This window comes from Micropterus salmoides, unplaced genomic scaffold (assembly GCF_014851395.1).
Source record: "Micropterus salmoides isolate LMB-PRFRI ecotype aquatic unplaced genomic scaffold, ASM1485139v1 Ms_hic_scaffold_15, whole genome shotgun sequence".
NCBI lineage: Eukaryota > Metazoa > Chordata > Actinopteri > Centrarchiformes > Centrarchidae > Micropterus > Micropterus salmoides.
The window spans coordinates 22,873,218-22,889,133 of record NW_024040596.1 but is presented as its reverse complement, the minus strand read 5'-3'; the positions used below and the strand labels follow the sequence as shown (position 1 = coordinate 22,889,133).

Below are 15,916 nucleotides of genomic sequence, written 5' to 3'. Positions count from 1 at the left end.
AGCTGTGTTAGCTTAATTCACATAATGCATTAGGCTGATGGGAATATTTCACTCAATTTTCTACTCGTAATTTACATAGTGGAGGGTATAAAAGCATATGAGCTGCACAGCTTCGGCAGGCTACTGATTGCCATAATACAGCTGATTCCCTCTCTGTTCAAATTTGCTTTGATGCAGCTGCATACAGCAGAGGAAACTGATTTTTATTTAAAGTTCTGTGTAAGACTTTTGCAGGCAAGCGCTCCCCGAAGGTGCATTTTTCTCTGGATATGCGTGGTGCTGAAATGCGCCCTTCCTTTCTCGTCCCTCTTGTTTCCTCCTCCTCCTCATTGCCCATTCTCTTTCCTTCTTGTTCAATCGGGGTGATACTTACTGTTGTTTTGCTAAGCTGGGCTCACTTCTTCCCTTGATGGCGTCTGATCAACAGGGAAAAGACGGAGAGTTATCCTTTCTTTTCCTTCCTTTGGAAGCCGTGTCCTTTGGCATAATAAATAATTCCTTGCCCCAGTGCTTCTGTTCCTTTTCCACAGGGCCCTACACCTCAGAGCCCAGTGTCTGTTGGAGAAAATATGCATGTGAGGGGCAGGTGCAAATGGTTTTCTTCTCTTTCAATGCCACATATGGTTTGCCCTCCTGAGAGAGAAGTAACTACTTCAAGAATCAGTTCTGTCTTTCTGTGTTTCTGAGTGCATCTGCTCTCCTCCCACAAAGTCAGGGATTTAGCTGGATCGTATTGCTGTGCATGTTTTAATGATGCAGCTACTGTCAGAGTTTTTCCTCTGTTGAGATGTGAGGTAGAAGAAAAATGAGAAGGAAACTGAGATCAAGTGTTTGGCATAATGAGTTACGGAGGGTTTGAGTGCAAAGCTTTGTTAGGCAGATCCAACTTTCAGGATTAGAGATAGGGAGCACATGATGTACACTGTGGAGCAGCCAACTCTGATACTTGTATAAATACTGTTCATCTAATATATGTGTACTGATCTGGTTCATTGATTTGACCACAGTGATCTAAGGGTTGTGGTTCAACAGCATTTTATTGACTCTATATCATGTCTCGAATTAGTTATTGAAGCCGACTTCTTTCAAATCCAGCAATGCAGAACATATAAAATGAAATGCTGATTAAATATGTAACTGACATATTAAAATAATGGATATAATTTACATATCTTATTTTTCATGAAATGCTGTGCTTGATCCAAATGCTGGAAATCCTCACTCAGAACATAAATGAAGACATTAATGAATGCACAATGTTCATTGCTAATAAAAACAGAATGAGAAGAGATAAAATATTTGAAATTTGTTAGCATCAGTGCAGGACAGTCGCTGGTATTTTGCCAACAGGTAACTGGATCTAAAAAAGATTATTAACATTTTTTAACAAAAGTTATACATAAGTTAATATTCCAGAAACTTAAATAAATTCAAGGAACTGTTTTGTCAGATAGATTACATATTAGCTTTAGTCAAATGCTGTGAATGTTTTATATATTGCAAGGAGCTGCTAAAAAGTAAAGCTGGAAGATTTGATAAGAAGTTTGACTCAGAGCTTAGCTTGGATATTTTAGTTCCAAAATGGAACTGGCTATCTGAACCTAACCCTTGTGATCCTGTGCGACTGCTGGGGTGTCTGTGTTGCTCATCTTTAATCAAGAAAAGAAATGCAAAGGAAGGATTAATGTTCCTGCAGCCATTGTGAGGATTAGACTCTTTTAACCATTTTGAAGGCTCAAACTTCATTTCTAGTATGTTTTTCATTCTACTATGGTCCACAGCCTAGGTCTGACCGTACCAATATGTAAATGTGTGCTAAAGAAAATGCTGTTCGAATGTAAAGCAGAATGTGACACTCATTCAGACCACAGTCGGGAGTCACATCATGTTGTCTTTTTTAGCTAATTGGGGTTAAAGCACACAGAGGCTTAATAAGCTACACTAATTATTGGAACACATTGAATAAGAACTTGATTGTTTTAGTGTTTGAACCAAATGTGATACATTTATTGTGCTACACACTTCAGCAGCCTCACAATAGCACCCATCACTTGAATACAACAGTGTATCACATGTTTTTCATGTTGTGTCAAGTGCTGTAAAACGGATCCAGGTCTTGTTCAGCCAGCTTGGCAAGACGAGCACGGCCATTTGGCTGCTGCACAATTTGGACGTGTAGATCAATATTCAGCTCGATAAGTATAATGGTGATATGAAGCTGAGGTTGCTGCTGCTGGCTGCCTGCAGACAATTCTACCCCCTTGCTGTGCACTTCACTCTGCAGCAACACAAAACACTATGCTTGGAACAACCAAGTTCACTTATAGACACATGCATGTGAGCAGCCTTTCCCACAATCAAGCACTCAAGGACATAGAAACAGAGAAGTGGAAAGAAGTGCACACCTAAAGCACTGATAGATACACTCATACACTACATACTGTAAAAGGTTCCACATTTACTCCAGCAGCAGACTAATCAACAGCCCCAGTACCACATGAAGACTGTTGGAAAGACTTCATCACTCACACAAGATGCACACAGCAGGATTGCACCGCTAGGGCTGCAAAAACATCACAGACTAGTTTGAAAGGAATGACCAACGTGCTGCAGGCCTTTTGTATGTCCTTTATCTGTCTTACTACTTTAATGGTCATTCTTCTCTTACTTCAGTTCTTTGTTGAATTGTGTGCTATAACCGATTTCTGAATGAATGAATTTTTTTATATGTAATGTGCTGATATTTATGCATAATCTGTGGCTTAAAGCAAATGCTTATCAGTCAGAAAACATGTACAAGATGAATGCATTATCCAAATATGTTTTGAATTTTCTAGACATTTCAGCAACCGTAATAGTTAAGGCATAAAATACAAAATTAAATAAGAGTCAGAATTGATGTTTTAAAACTACTCCCTCTACTCAAAATTACATAAAATTTTTAATAATCTAAAATCTATTGTAGATGCAAACACTGAAATAAAGTTTGCAGATTTGTAGGATATGACAGCGTTGGTAGCAACATGAAAACCTGTATGTGTCATTTTCTCATACAAGGTAAGAATTAGGCTAATGGCGCATGATGTATTAGGAGCCCCACGCGTCTTTAATGGAGGTGCCACTTAATTACAACAGAGAACAGACTTGAGAGCTTAGTTAGCAATCAGATGGAAACACATACACATGACACCAGTTCTGAAATTGCTCTTTACAAATATGGAAGTACAGGAACAAAAATATTTATATAACACAATAAATACATGCAGATGTGGATGTGTAAGCACAAAACGAGGCCTCTGTTCCTCTCAGGTGTCAGTGTGTTCTTGTTAGCAACTGCTATTTCATGGAGCTTTACTCCTGAATGCCAGCCTGTCAGTCTACAGACTTCTCCTTACTGACTTGATGTAGCTACTGCAGCAAGACATTCTAAACATTGTTAGACACGAGAAAAGGTGCACGGTCGTTGATCACTGTCGCTGACACCTTAATACAATGACTTATGATCCGTTATGACAACTGCTGTAAATTCATTGTTTATGTTTGTTTTTTATTTTCCATCATTTGTTATTCTGCCTATTGCAGCGGTGAGTGCATTTAAAAATGACGGCAATTGTTGAGAAATGTATGTATTTATCTATAAAAAAAAGCGTTGTCCAAGCACTCAATTAATCTTAACAATAATCAGTTGAAAACTCATTGATCTGGTAGTGCTACTGCACTCACTGTAACCTATTGGGAAACCGCATTAGTTTAAAAAATACTTGATCAAGTAAATAAAAGCCACATTAAGATCAGAGCTATAATGAAAATAAGTTCTTATCGCCAACAACATCGACTTTTGTGAAGATTGAACATTCAGTATTTCATCCAGCCCTGGTACAATACAGCCTGTATGAGGGGATGTCACGTTTCTGAGGAGTGATGCATTTAAATAGGGTAGTTAGCTCTCCATTATTTTTCTAAGCCAGTTGATTAGGCGTGCAGTTTGTAGCATTAAAGATAACGCTGATGTATTAGGAGCCCCAGGCTTCTTTAATGGAGGTGCCACTTAATTACGACTGAGACCAGACTTGATAGGTTAGTTAGCAATCATATAGAAACACATAACACATGACACAAGGTCTGAATTTGCTTTTCACAAATATGGAAGTACAGGAACACATATTTATATAAGACTTACTTACTTACCTACGTACTTACTTACTTACTTAATTACTTAATAAATATGTGCAGATGTGGATGTGTTATTGCATGGACACAAACAGCCACCCTGTCCCCATTTACGGTGATACTTTTATTCTCTCTGTGGTCTTTACGCTCACTTCTTGTTTACATCTTAGCTGTAACATTTTAGCTCTTTGTCACCACTCTCTCAATAACAAAAGTGACCTCTCAACTAACCTGGAGAGGCTGTCTCTGAGAATGGGGAGTGCAGGGTCAGAGGTCATGCCAGATATAAACAGGTGTCAAGTACTATGATGGAAAGCCAAGGACATATGAAACTGGGCTGGAAACCTGGCCACTATAGAGACGTAGGAGGACGGAGCAGAATAACAAGGGTAATGGATGACTTTGCTTGTGAACGTGATGCCATGGTTTCAGGTTGTGCAAGTTAAACCGCCTTGTCTGTAAGAGTCAACCTTTGGGAAGCAGAATATGTGTGTGTGTGTGTGTGTGTGTGTGTGTGTGTGTGTGTGTGTGTGTGTGCGTGCGTGCGCGCGCGCTCCTGTGTGTGCTCCTATGTGACCACGCCGAAATGTCTGTATACAACAGCCACCAGCCTGTTGAATGTGTTATATTATATAAACAGTGTAATTGCCACTGTCTCACTCCATCTCTCTCTCTCTCTCTCTGTCTTTCTCTCTCTCCCTCCAATCAATTAGATTCATTGGGTTTTATTAGAATAGCATACCATAAAATGCACACATGGCTCCAGCCCCCCCGCAACCCTGTACGCAGGATAAACGGTTGACAATGGATGGATGGAAAATGCACACATTGGAAATAAAATAAATAAAAAAATCATTTCTTTTGGTGGTGCTTTTCCTCATCTGAAGGGAGGGTCTAGCAGTAGAGGGTGCCGTATGTTGTTCAGATTGTAAAGCCTTCTGAGACAAATCAGTTATTTGTTGCTATAGTTATGAAGTTGTTATCATTTGACCTGACTTAACTTATTAGATTGGGATGTAAATAATGTAAAGTGTCCTGGGCTCCGAAAAAGTCCATTCATGACTTGAAGCACTTTTTGTGGATGTAACTTTGACGGGCACAATTACCCCCAAAAGAACACGCTGGTGGTTTGCGGCTGCCGACTGAAGTCATCTGTTGCACAAACTCCAAAACCTTTTGTACCTACTAATCATTTCGATCTGTGAAAATAGGTTTAAAAATACTGAAACTACCCTATAAGATAACGGATGGTCATTACTACTACATACTAAACTATTATAACTACTTGTTATTGGCGGTTTGTCTGTCTCTTAACACAAATGTCAGGAAGACTTTGTTTTTTGTGGGGTGGATACTCTTCAGTGTCTTTCTGTGTAATAGTATAATTTCTCTAATTACATTTAGACCAGATAATAGTCTCTACCAGTCCAATATCACAATGTATAAAAGACCTCACCTTTTGGATAGCCATGTTTTCTGTCAGTCTATTTCCAAGATCCTGTCTGTTCCCGTTGGAAGTGATGCTTTTTTTTGTGTGTGTGTGTGTGTGTGTGTTTGCTTTAGTCTGGATTTGCCCTTAGGCTGGGAATTGTAAAGATTAAGTTTAAGTGTTAGGGGAGATTTGTTTTTTCTCTTATGCTTGGACTTTTAATAATTTAAGTGGAGGTCATTCTTTTTCAGATTTGTTGACAGAATGTGATTGCCCTTTTCTGTATTCTGATCAGTGCTGAATGATGGTCTGTCTCTGCCCTGCAAACATGGTTTGTCTTGTTCTCTGATTGTTTTTTTTGTTTTTTTTTACAGAACTCTGCTGACAAGCTCAAAATGGATAGTGTCTCATTTGATAAAAGTCTTGCTAAATTTGTAATCGGACCCCTGGGATTTACTGATTCAAACATTTTCTGCCATATTCTGATTGAAAAATCTACAGAGGTTTTACTTTGTATGGTACTCTAAGTAAAAACTGGACCTACATACAGTAGGTGGCTCATATGAGGCACTATGTTTTCAGCTATGTTGGCTAAATGAGGCTTTACCACATATTGCTATATGTGTTAGTCATTTTGCAGAAAATGTGACAAATAATGCATAATGCACAAACTATTCTTGAGGTAATTTAGAAACTGTGTCATTACATGGCTTATCTATGAGACTCATTGTTTACTCAGAATGTGAGTGGGCAGAGAGAAGTGTCTGCTGTCTGCTGTTCTTATTGTTACTCACTGCATGGTGGAAGTTTATTGTGGTGCTAAATTTTAGACCTAAATAATTATATAAATGCGTTTGAAATGCTCAGGGCATTTTATCTAATCTGTCATTTTGTGACCACATACATGTGAAGTGCATTGACATACATAGATGATCAAACATTGTTCAAGTGAAATTTAAAATAGCAGTGTTTTTGATTTTTTTCTTTTAAAAGCTTACATTCAAACATTAGGTCCATTCATTTGAACTCCAGCCACACAGAGCACAGACCAATATTGCCGTTGATGACTAAGAAGAAAATTGTGAGTTCAATGACAAATACACGTATTGGTGGTAACATCAGAAGATACCCCAGTGACAATATAAGATATTTCTGTGACTCTACAACAGAGTAGTGAAATATTTTTGGGAGTACCGCTGTCTCAGTTTATATCATGCAGTGTGTCCTTGTTCAGTAAAACCTAGGAGCTTGTTTGTTAGACTTTGGGTGGCTTCAGAAACAAAAGTTTATTTAGCAACAGCACACTGCCAGAGTCTGATGTAAACTGGAAAGCTGCAGGCAGTAATTCGCTCCTAATTAGACATATTTCCTTTACTGCCCTGAAGGAGGAACATTAAACTACACAAGTATACTGTGTAAACGTGTGTTTGTGTGTGTGAGAGATAAACATGAGTTGTCGAGTTGTGAACTCCTGCCGTTTCATAACTAGCCTCCTCACCTACTTCCCACTAAGTCTCAATTAAACTGTCTTATTCAGTTATCAATAACTGGCGCTTAATTAGGAGAATTTGATTTTCACTGCTGGACCCGCTGGCGACCGTTGAGAACCACTTCTTATGTACAGAAATGGGGGTGGGGGGTGCACTGCGGTGAGCTGCAAAAGTTTTGACATACCAAAATAAAGTTCTAGATTTGAGCAGAGGAGTGTAATCTCAACCTCCTGACTGCTTTGCGGTCCGTTATCAGAAGGACCTCTGGTTATAGAGCATCTTAAGTTCAAGAGAATGCACACACACACACACAAACACGCAAACACAAACAAGCAAACACACACACATACTGACTGACTGCCAAACAGGCAGATAACTTTCAACGACTAATTCAAGATTAGAAAAGTGGAGAGACAGAAAGTAGCTATTCTAATTGCTGCTATATATATATATCTCGATCTCCTCTGTTTGTGTGTGTGTGTGTGTGTTTGTGTGTATTCACTTAAGGTAGAGGAAAAGAGAAATAGAATAACATCGAAAAAGTAAAAGAAAAAAATTAATAAAGCACCCGATGTCTATCTGAGATACTACTGTAAAATGCAAAAGCTCAAAAAGTTAACTTGGGCATCTTGAAATTGTTTCAGCTGTACTATTATTATATTATGGTATCAGGGGATGTCTATTGCCTTTCACTCTCGATTCAGACTCGTGATTATTACCATGATTATCTTTTTAAATAATCATTCTTTAACAATGGCTCAGTTCCAGTAAGTGTCTCAGTAAGCCATGGTATTGAGCCAGCATGCCCAATTCTAAGACCCTGGAACTAGCTCCCCTAATTGGAAAGCTGTTGTTGCTGATATTATCAACTACATCTGTTCTTTTCCTGCTATTGCAAGTCAAAATGGCTGGTGGGTCAGTCTAGATTGAAATGTCTCAACAACTATTGGACGGATTGCCATGAAATTTGGTGCACACATTCATGTCCCCCCATTCAAGTTACCTTTCATCTAGTGCCTTCATCAGGTCAAAATTTTGATTTGTCCAATACTTTTATGTCTAAATACGAAATTACTTACTTTGTGTTTTGTGCTTATTTGCAAAATCTTAACGTGCTGCTGACACAATAAAAAGTGGGAAATGGTGATAAACATGACTTCTAAACATCAGCATGTTTACATTGTCATTGTGAGCATGTTAGCAAGCTGATGTTAGTATCTCACAGAGCTGCTAGTGTTTACTGTTGGCCCAAAAAATCAGGCAGTATTGCCATTTTGTTTTCATAATAAAGTCTGACATTGTGTTTACATTAGCTGTTTTCGGTTCGGGAGAGGTTGTTATTTTCCTCTTAACCAATCAGCAGTTGATGTCATACCGCTCTGTAAACATCATTTTCAGTCAAAAAGGAAAATGGAAAAGAAATGATGATTTAAGAGTTGTTATTTCTGTAAACAAACTGACAACAACCTGTACAGTTAGTGTCAATCTCATCCGCACTTTTCTGTCGCTACTTTTGTAGCTGACACAGGAAGACATCTGTATTCTTAATCCTGCCGACAAAGCTCTAATTTTGGTTGTCTTCTCCAACCACGGAAACTGCCTTCAGTGAGCACAACGCCACATTTGATGTATATGATCACATGTTTCGGCTCTGTTGGTCTCGTAACAGTCTGTAAGAATCTTTGAGTTGAGTTTGTCTTTTTGCTCACAGTTAAATTTTGTTCATTTTTGGTGTACAAACTGATAATTTGTTATATATTTTATTATCTTTAAGTAACACTTTATTATGGAAATTCAATTGTGATGATTACACCTACAGATCACAGTGATTTCTCAATAACCTGCATTTTCTCATCTAAATCCTAATTATATCAACACTCTTTTGTTAGGGCAAGACATTTGTGTTTGAAAATCAATTCATATGGGGTTCATCCTAAAACATCTTGGTTACGATCCAGGTAGCTGTCAATAAGCCAGTTCTTTTTCAGGTTTGGGTTTAAGGACGAGTTCCTCTGGCACCAGTTCCAGATACATTTTAAACCACCTTTGAAGGAACCAAACAATCCAGACTCGCGTCACATCCATAGACTGTATATAAGATGTGGACGTAGTTATCGTGACGTCCCCCTTTGGTTTGTGGACTGCCATTTTTAATCCAGTTTTACCGATAGGGCGCCGCCATGTTGAGTTTTTGCAACCAGCGACATGACCATATTTACACGAGACTGTGGAGCGAACAGCCATGTGTGGAGCTAGCTAGGTTGCTTAGCTAGGTGCATCTGTAATTCACATCTATTTTCCTCTAAATGGGACCATGATTTACTAAAGGAACATCATGTTATATTGAAGAAGACATGAAACGAGCGATTGAGACCATAAACTCATAATGAAAGTGTTTACTGAGGTAATAAATCAGGTGAGAGGTAGGGTCATTTTACCATTATAATGGTACTGGACTTCTTTTTGCAATCAGAAGAGTCGCCCCCTGCTGGCCGTTCAATAGAATATGGTTTTAAGGGACTTATGCATTGGATTCGCGTCTCAGACCGGAAGCTTCCCGCTTGGTCAAATCATCAACATTCTAATCTAGATAGCTTTTTTTCTCCACGTATGAGGAATGGGGCATTGGTTCTGATGTTATCTGTTGCTATCGACTTGTTATCTGTCTTTTATCAGACCACAACTCTGCAGTGTGATTTGCATCACGCTGACTGTCACATGCCTGTCAGTTAACTGGTCAATAAAGTTCTACTGAATTTGAGCGAGGTTGAGTAGTCCCAGACTTTGCCTGACTGTCTGGTGTAGAGGCATCACTGCAGGAGATTGGGGTGTGTGTGCGTGTGTGTGTCTGAAAGAAAGTAAGACTATAGGTCACAGACTTAGCAGTTTATGAGAATTCTTCCTCCTCACTTGTTGTAGAGAATAAAGCCTGATCCCACACTGACATTGGAGATTATAGGGAGTTTTTTTGTTTGAGCGGACACTTCCCGCTGCTCAGCCCTAAATTCTCAGCTTAGCTCCATAGAAAATCCTCTTTACTGCATTTGTCTACCTGTCTTTGTGGTGGTTCAGAGTTTCAGTATTGCGCAGGAGAATCTGGTGGAAGAACGTTGTACAGGATTTTAATTAACAAACAACAATTTTGATAATCAATTAATTTATGAAGCAAATTTGAATTGCTTTTTAGACTCAAGTTTGGATTGTGGGAACTTCTAATGGACATTGCTCAATATTTTCTTATTTATACACTAACTGACAAATAAGTTTGTTGAAAAAAACCCCACATCAATAATTGTTGCAGCACTAAAGTCTGTCAAAGGCATCTGCTGAGTACATGTTTGAAAAGTTCTGCATTCATGCTAATGAGTAGCAGCATCATACATGAATGCACAGTCGATTATACTGTAAATCTAAGCAGAAGTGATCATTCCCACTTCAGCAATGAGATGGCAATAATCAATCTTTCTTATATAATTTTTTGCTGCTCTGTGTGGAAAGTGAAGGAAACAGCAGCCATATCTCAGCTGTTGACGCCGCAAGAGGGATGCCAAGTCTGAGCTGCTCTTTCAGGTTGCCGTAGAAACCAACCAGCTATTTGTTCCAATTTGCTCTGTGCCGTTGAGATCAAAAAGCCTGGAACCCTAAGTGCTCTTTGCATATTAGCATCTGTGTTTGATTCAACACAATTAGGCATCCGTTCACCTCATTTACATCTATATTGTTCATTTACAGTTGAACACGTTTGGGCTGTTTTTTCTAGGCAATACATAGCTTCTTGTGTTTTACAGGGGTTTAGGGTTTAAAGGGTTTGAACTGTATTGAACTTTGTGGTTTGTTATTTACCAGTTAGGCCTCCACTCGATGTAAAAGCATGTTGCAGGTCCCTCTTTTTCCTCCAGGTCCCAACCCCATGAAGTCTCAGTTTAAATGCCAGTCCTGCTCCGCCTTCTCTGCTCCATTAAAAAGTTGGCGGTTTGTTTACGAGAGCGCCAGCACTTCTTTGTGGTTCTGCACTCTGCTTATGAGAAGGAGGCGAGCTGCTACTGAAAGACTCACCCTTCCCCCTCCTCTCTCTCTCTCTCTCTCTCTCTCCGTTCTTCTAGAATTAGTTTGAAAAGGACAGACAGCCCTCTCAGCCCCCTCCCCACGCCCCAGTGATGCTTAGTGGGTGAGTACACTTTGATCTTATTCGTTCAAAGCTTTTCATGCCACTTTCGTGCATTTCTTTGATTAGTTTCTGCATCTTTTACCTGAATTTCTGATTTTAATTTGTTCCACAATTTACTTTGGGTTTTTTTGTGTGCTCAGTTTTGCTGGCAAACACTAAACTCCCCTCTGGTCTTGTGGATATCTCGGCAATGAGGGATTGCTTTTATTCTTTTTTATCTCATTGTCTATTTCTCTACACATTTTTCTTGCCTCCCCCCCAAAATCTCTGTGGCCTCTGTAGCACATGTAAGGCAGCCATTTTTTTTTTGTTGGTAAAAGCGCTTTATTCTGACAATGAGTGATTTGAAAAGCGGCGGCAAGAGTATGGCAGCGGAGGTGGAAGAAAGGAGGATAAGCAGCAGAGGTGGTGTGATTGGTGGAGGGGCTTCACGCGTGCTGCTAATGGATGGGTTTTACCGCTCTCTCACTCTCCTTCTCTGTCTCTGTGCATGTGAATGAGTGAATCATTCTGGTGCAGACAGCCTTGAGCCTAATTGACACTGTACAGTAAAATTGTTCAGATGAGATGTGACACGAGTGCACAATTACCTTATCTTTTCACCTCCACCAGAACAGACTGGAGTTACTGTCAATGCATTTGCATGACTGCTATTTATTAGATTATCAAAACAGTAGACAGTACTCTCAGTATTACATCCCTCAAAACCAGAGGCTCATTGCCTTTTGCTTTTTAGAATCGTTTTCAGGCATTTTAGCCTTTATTATATAGAGACTGAGGGAGCTGACCTGCAACATAGGTCACCAGCCGGACCAAAAAGTTGCTTTCACATGGTCAATATCGCAAAACTCGTTCAACCCTATCATTTACAGCTTTACTAAAAAATACCTTAATTTAAAAAATCTTCTAATGCATCCAGAAGTCATTATATTTCCAGCTCCAAGAGGTCTTGTTCAGCTATGCAAACAGGGTCCTCTTGTGACAAGCTCAGAAAATGAAGTGGAAATAGGGAGCAAGCAATAATTCGCTTTTGGCAAAAACAAAAAAAAAAGCTCATGGAAAATGTGGGTTTTTGTGTAATTGTTTAATTTGAAACATCTGAATGCTGTACACGTCATCAATATATGACTTCAGTTCAATCTGGTATTCACAGTAATCAAGCTCTGCTTTGTTTGCATGGGAATGGCGTGATTAAGACTTCATGTAGATTAATGGATCATACACATTCTGTTATCTTTGTTCATGCATAATTAGAGATTATCTGAATAAACATAAATATGAGAATACTGAGCAAGCATATTGCCTGAAGCCGTGTTATCTGCTGTTGTTCAAAACGTTTTTCACTTGTCGACCATATCCTCATCCAAGATAAAAAATTGTTGAGAGTAAAATGTGTCATTCATGAAATGTAGCCGAGTCAGATGACACAAGGACATTTTGAAGTGGAAGTCGAATTGGAAAACATACAAAGCAAGCCCTCAAACTCCTCATACAAGACAATCACATGTTATCACCCCTGTAAATAACCTTTTGATGTATCTGCTGCAGCGGTTGCCATCTGCCATCAGTTATTTTATTTACTGCTAACAACATGAGGACCAATGTTATCACAAATATAAAATAAATCTCTTTAGGGTTTATCCCCTGATCGTGGCCCTGAATAAAATCCAGATCATGTTATTTTTGGGATGAAACAATGCTCAAGCTGAGAGTGAACATTTTAACTTGTCAAACACACCTTTACTGCCAAAAACAAAAGCCTTGTAGAATTCAATTTATCATGAAAAGCACAGACCACTTCTGCTCCAATCTCACCCTCCTCTCGCTCTCTGTATTTAATATCCCTGAAGGCCGGCCTTGGCATTTGCTTACGTTCTGTTGTTTTACTCCCTTGCTTAGCACTCGCCTCCTTCTCACTTACTCTACTCGATTCAATTTGTGGCCTAAATGTCTTTCCCTAATATGTGTCATTGGAGCAGAGCATTGTGCTCCCTCTCTGGTTGTTTTGAAGAAGCTCCGCTGTGTTTGTCTTGGTTTTCTTGGCTCCTGGAGGAGATCAGGGGCTCCAGTCGTGGTTGGCATGTTGTCTCTTCCAGCCCTGCTGTTGTTTGCTGATATTTAGTTCAGGATGACAATAAGCCGGAAGAAAACAAGCTCCTTTCAGGCCAATAAAGAGAGAGAAGGGGGTGGACTGAGAGGGAGAGAGAGAGAGAGACCTACAAAAAAAAAGGGGGGGGGGACTCATCCCTGTATGGGGATTCTCTTTAAAGCTTTCTGTTTGTGGCCCCTAGGGTCGAATTAAGGGAGCGTCATTATCCCTGGCAAATTACCACGCTGCCTTTGTGGTCCAGCCATGGTACATTAGGGTGCCTTAAAACGTGGCCGAGCCGTGCCCATTCAGCCCACAAACTGAGGGGCCGCTGGCAGATCCTTGGCCTGGCTAACAGAGGAGGCATTCACACCCTGTCGGGGGTATGGTGACGTTGATGGAGAGGGTCTCATGAGATGAGTAAAAATCACTCGGACCAAGGCCGATGTGACATAATCTTAAAACACTTGCCAGCTGATGATGTCATCTCTTGGCTTCATCTAGAGTTGGAAATCCTGGATCTGATAAGGGGACTTGGAATGTGTTGTCCATGCCAGTTCTGTCAGACCTGCATGTATTCATCCATTACCCATAGCAAGATTTAGAGCCATTCTTTCAGTGGACTAATTGCTGATTAGCCATGTAGCAACAAATCATCAGCTTGCGACAAATTAGGTGCTTTTCCTTCAACTTTTGGAATTTTCTTTCCCCCTTCAGGTAAACCACAGCTGCTGTTAGCTCTCAGTTTAGCTGGTGAATAGTCTTTCGTGAATATCATGTGCAAATGTGTACAGTTCATCTAAAATATAAAACTGATTTCAACAGTTTTTGATGTCAAACAGAACCTTCAGTCTGCAATAAAGTATGCCCAACAATTTGGCGCTGTGTAAGAAAGTACAAAACTGGATGCTCATGTCAGAAAATGTTTTCTAAGGCCCCTGGAGCCCCCTTCATTTTCTCAATTAGCTGGCTGCTTCAAAACATATTAAACACTGGTCTTGCTTTAAGATGTTAAATAATGAGCAGGTGCACAGCCCAGGGAAGAAGAAAGAACTGGGGATGCATTGTTTGACCTGGTCAGTGCTTTAATGTTTCAGGGGGGATTTTAGATGCTTGGATAAATCATCTGAGATGGAAGAGCAGACACTGTCTGTGTGAAGGATTTCAGCCGTTGCAGAGTGCTTGCAACATATAAATGTCTGTCAGTTATGGATGGCATCCACTTCGAGTTTTGGTGGAAGTTTAGTCTTCATTTCAAACATCAGCAGGTAGCTCAGACTCAATATAGAGCGGTTGATCCTCTGGGCCTGAAACGGTTGAATCGAGTTTCCACCAAACGCCCATAAATTCCAAGTGCACCATGAGCTATAATGTCAAACTCTTCAAAGAAAACTAAATAAGAGGGCTGCTGAAGGCACTTTAAAACTCCTCGTGTGTGAAATGTTTGTTCTTGGCACCTTGCCTTATTTATCATCTAATCAACTGGAAGCTTTACCTCAGTGATTGATGTCTCCTTCATTTTCTTTTTCTTTCCACGATCGGTGGGAAATGTCATTACTTTCGAACATTGTTTCCTGCTTTTATGAACTCATTCCCTCTGCTGAAGTAGATGAAGGAAGGGAGGAGGCTTTTGTCTAGGGGCTGTTGTGGAAACCCTGAGCCTGTAAATCCTGCACTGATCTTTGGATCATTAAACTGAGTCCTGAGTCCTGAGTCCTTTGGTTCTTTATCACCAGGCCTGGATCCCAGACCATAATGGAGGCTAACTTGCTAATGATTAGCTGTCTTCTGCAGCTACTCCAGAGCTGGCATCTGCTGCAGCTGTCTGTTTAAATGGAAGGAGGCAATGAAAACATATAAATCTGGACTCAAATACTAAAAATACTTTTTATCTATCTGATTAACGTCTTAATGTCAATAACTTTTTAGAGTTTCCTACAAAGCTCAGTGTGGAATGTATAAATGGTTTATGATTGTGTAAAGCGAACTAGCCCTGACATGGTGTAAAGCTATTCATGTAACTAGACCACAATAGAGGGTGGACTGGTTTGTGTACATGTGCTTGTAAATTTGACAAACTGCATTTACCTCCTCTTAGTGCTGCTGCTGAACAGATTGCTTTCTCTCTAAATAGTCTCTAGGTTTATTTAGCGGAGAGGAAGATGATTGGCTTCTGTAAGGCAATGTCTTTGGATAATGATTGCTTTTTCTTCCTTACAGGCTCCACATGTAACCGCAAGTGTAAATCCATCTTTAATGTGTTAACATTTCTAAAATCCTATTTGAAACCCTTAATTTATTTTGGGCTAAACCAGTTTCACCTGAATCTGACCACAAAGGAGAATTTTACTCTAACCTCTGTCAAATTTTTCACTCAGTGGGAAAACCACTTTGACTCTCCACAGCCGGTCGGTTGAGGGTTCCTGGCTGTGAACTTGCTGTTTGCTGCTTAATCATTCAATAAGGATTAGTGGCACTGTGTGTTTTCTAATTATAGACCTGGACTGTGCACTCTCCTCCTCTGTGGGGTCAAATTGAGCCCACCAGGCCCTCAGCCAGCGGCCTATTCA

At 39.9% G+C, this 15,916-nt stretch overlaps 1 protein-coding gene across 4 annotated transcripts in view; it reads left to right on the top strand.

The window, feature by feature from the left end:
• The window catches only part of sema5ba (sema domain, seven thrombospondin repeats (type 1 and type 1-like), transmembrane domain (TM) and short cytoplasmic domain, (semaphorin) 5Ba), a 167,453-nt gene that overhangs the window by 30,372 nt on the left and 121,165 nt on the right, over positions 1–15,916 (top strand). For 3 of the 4 annotated variants that reach the window (XM_038721085.1, XM_038721083.1, XM_038721086.1), the window contains exon 2: positions 11,193–11,257. The exons of the other annotated variant lie outside the window; for it this stretch is intronic. The gene's annotated coding sequence lies outside the window, so the exon portion shown is untranslated. The remainder of the gene's footprint in view (positions 1–11,192; positions 11,258–15,916) is intronic. 4 annotated transcript variants of the gene reach the window in all.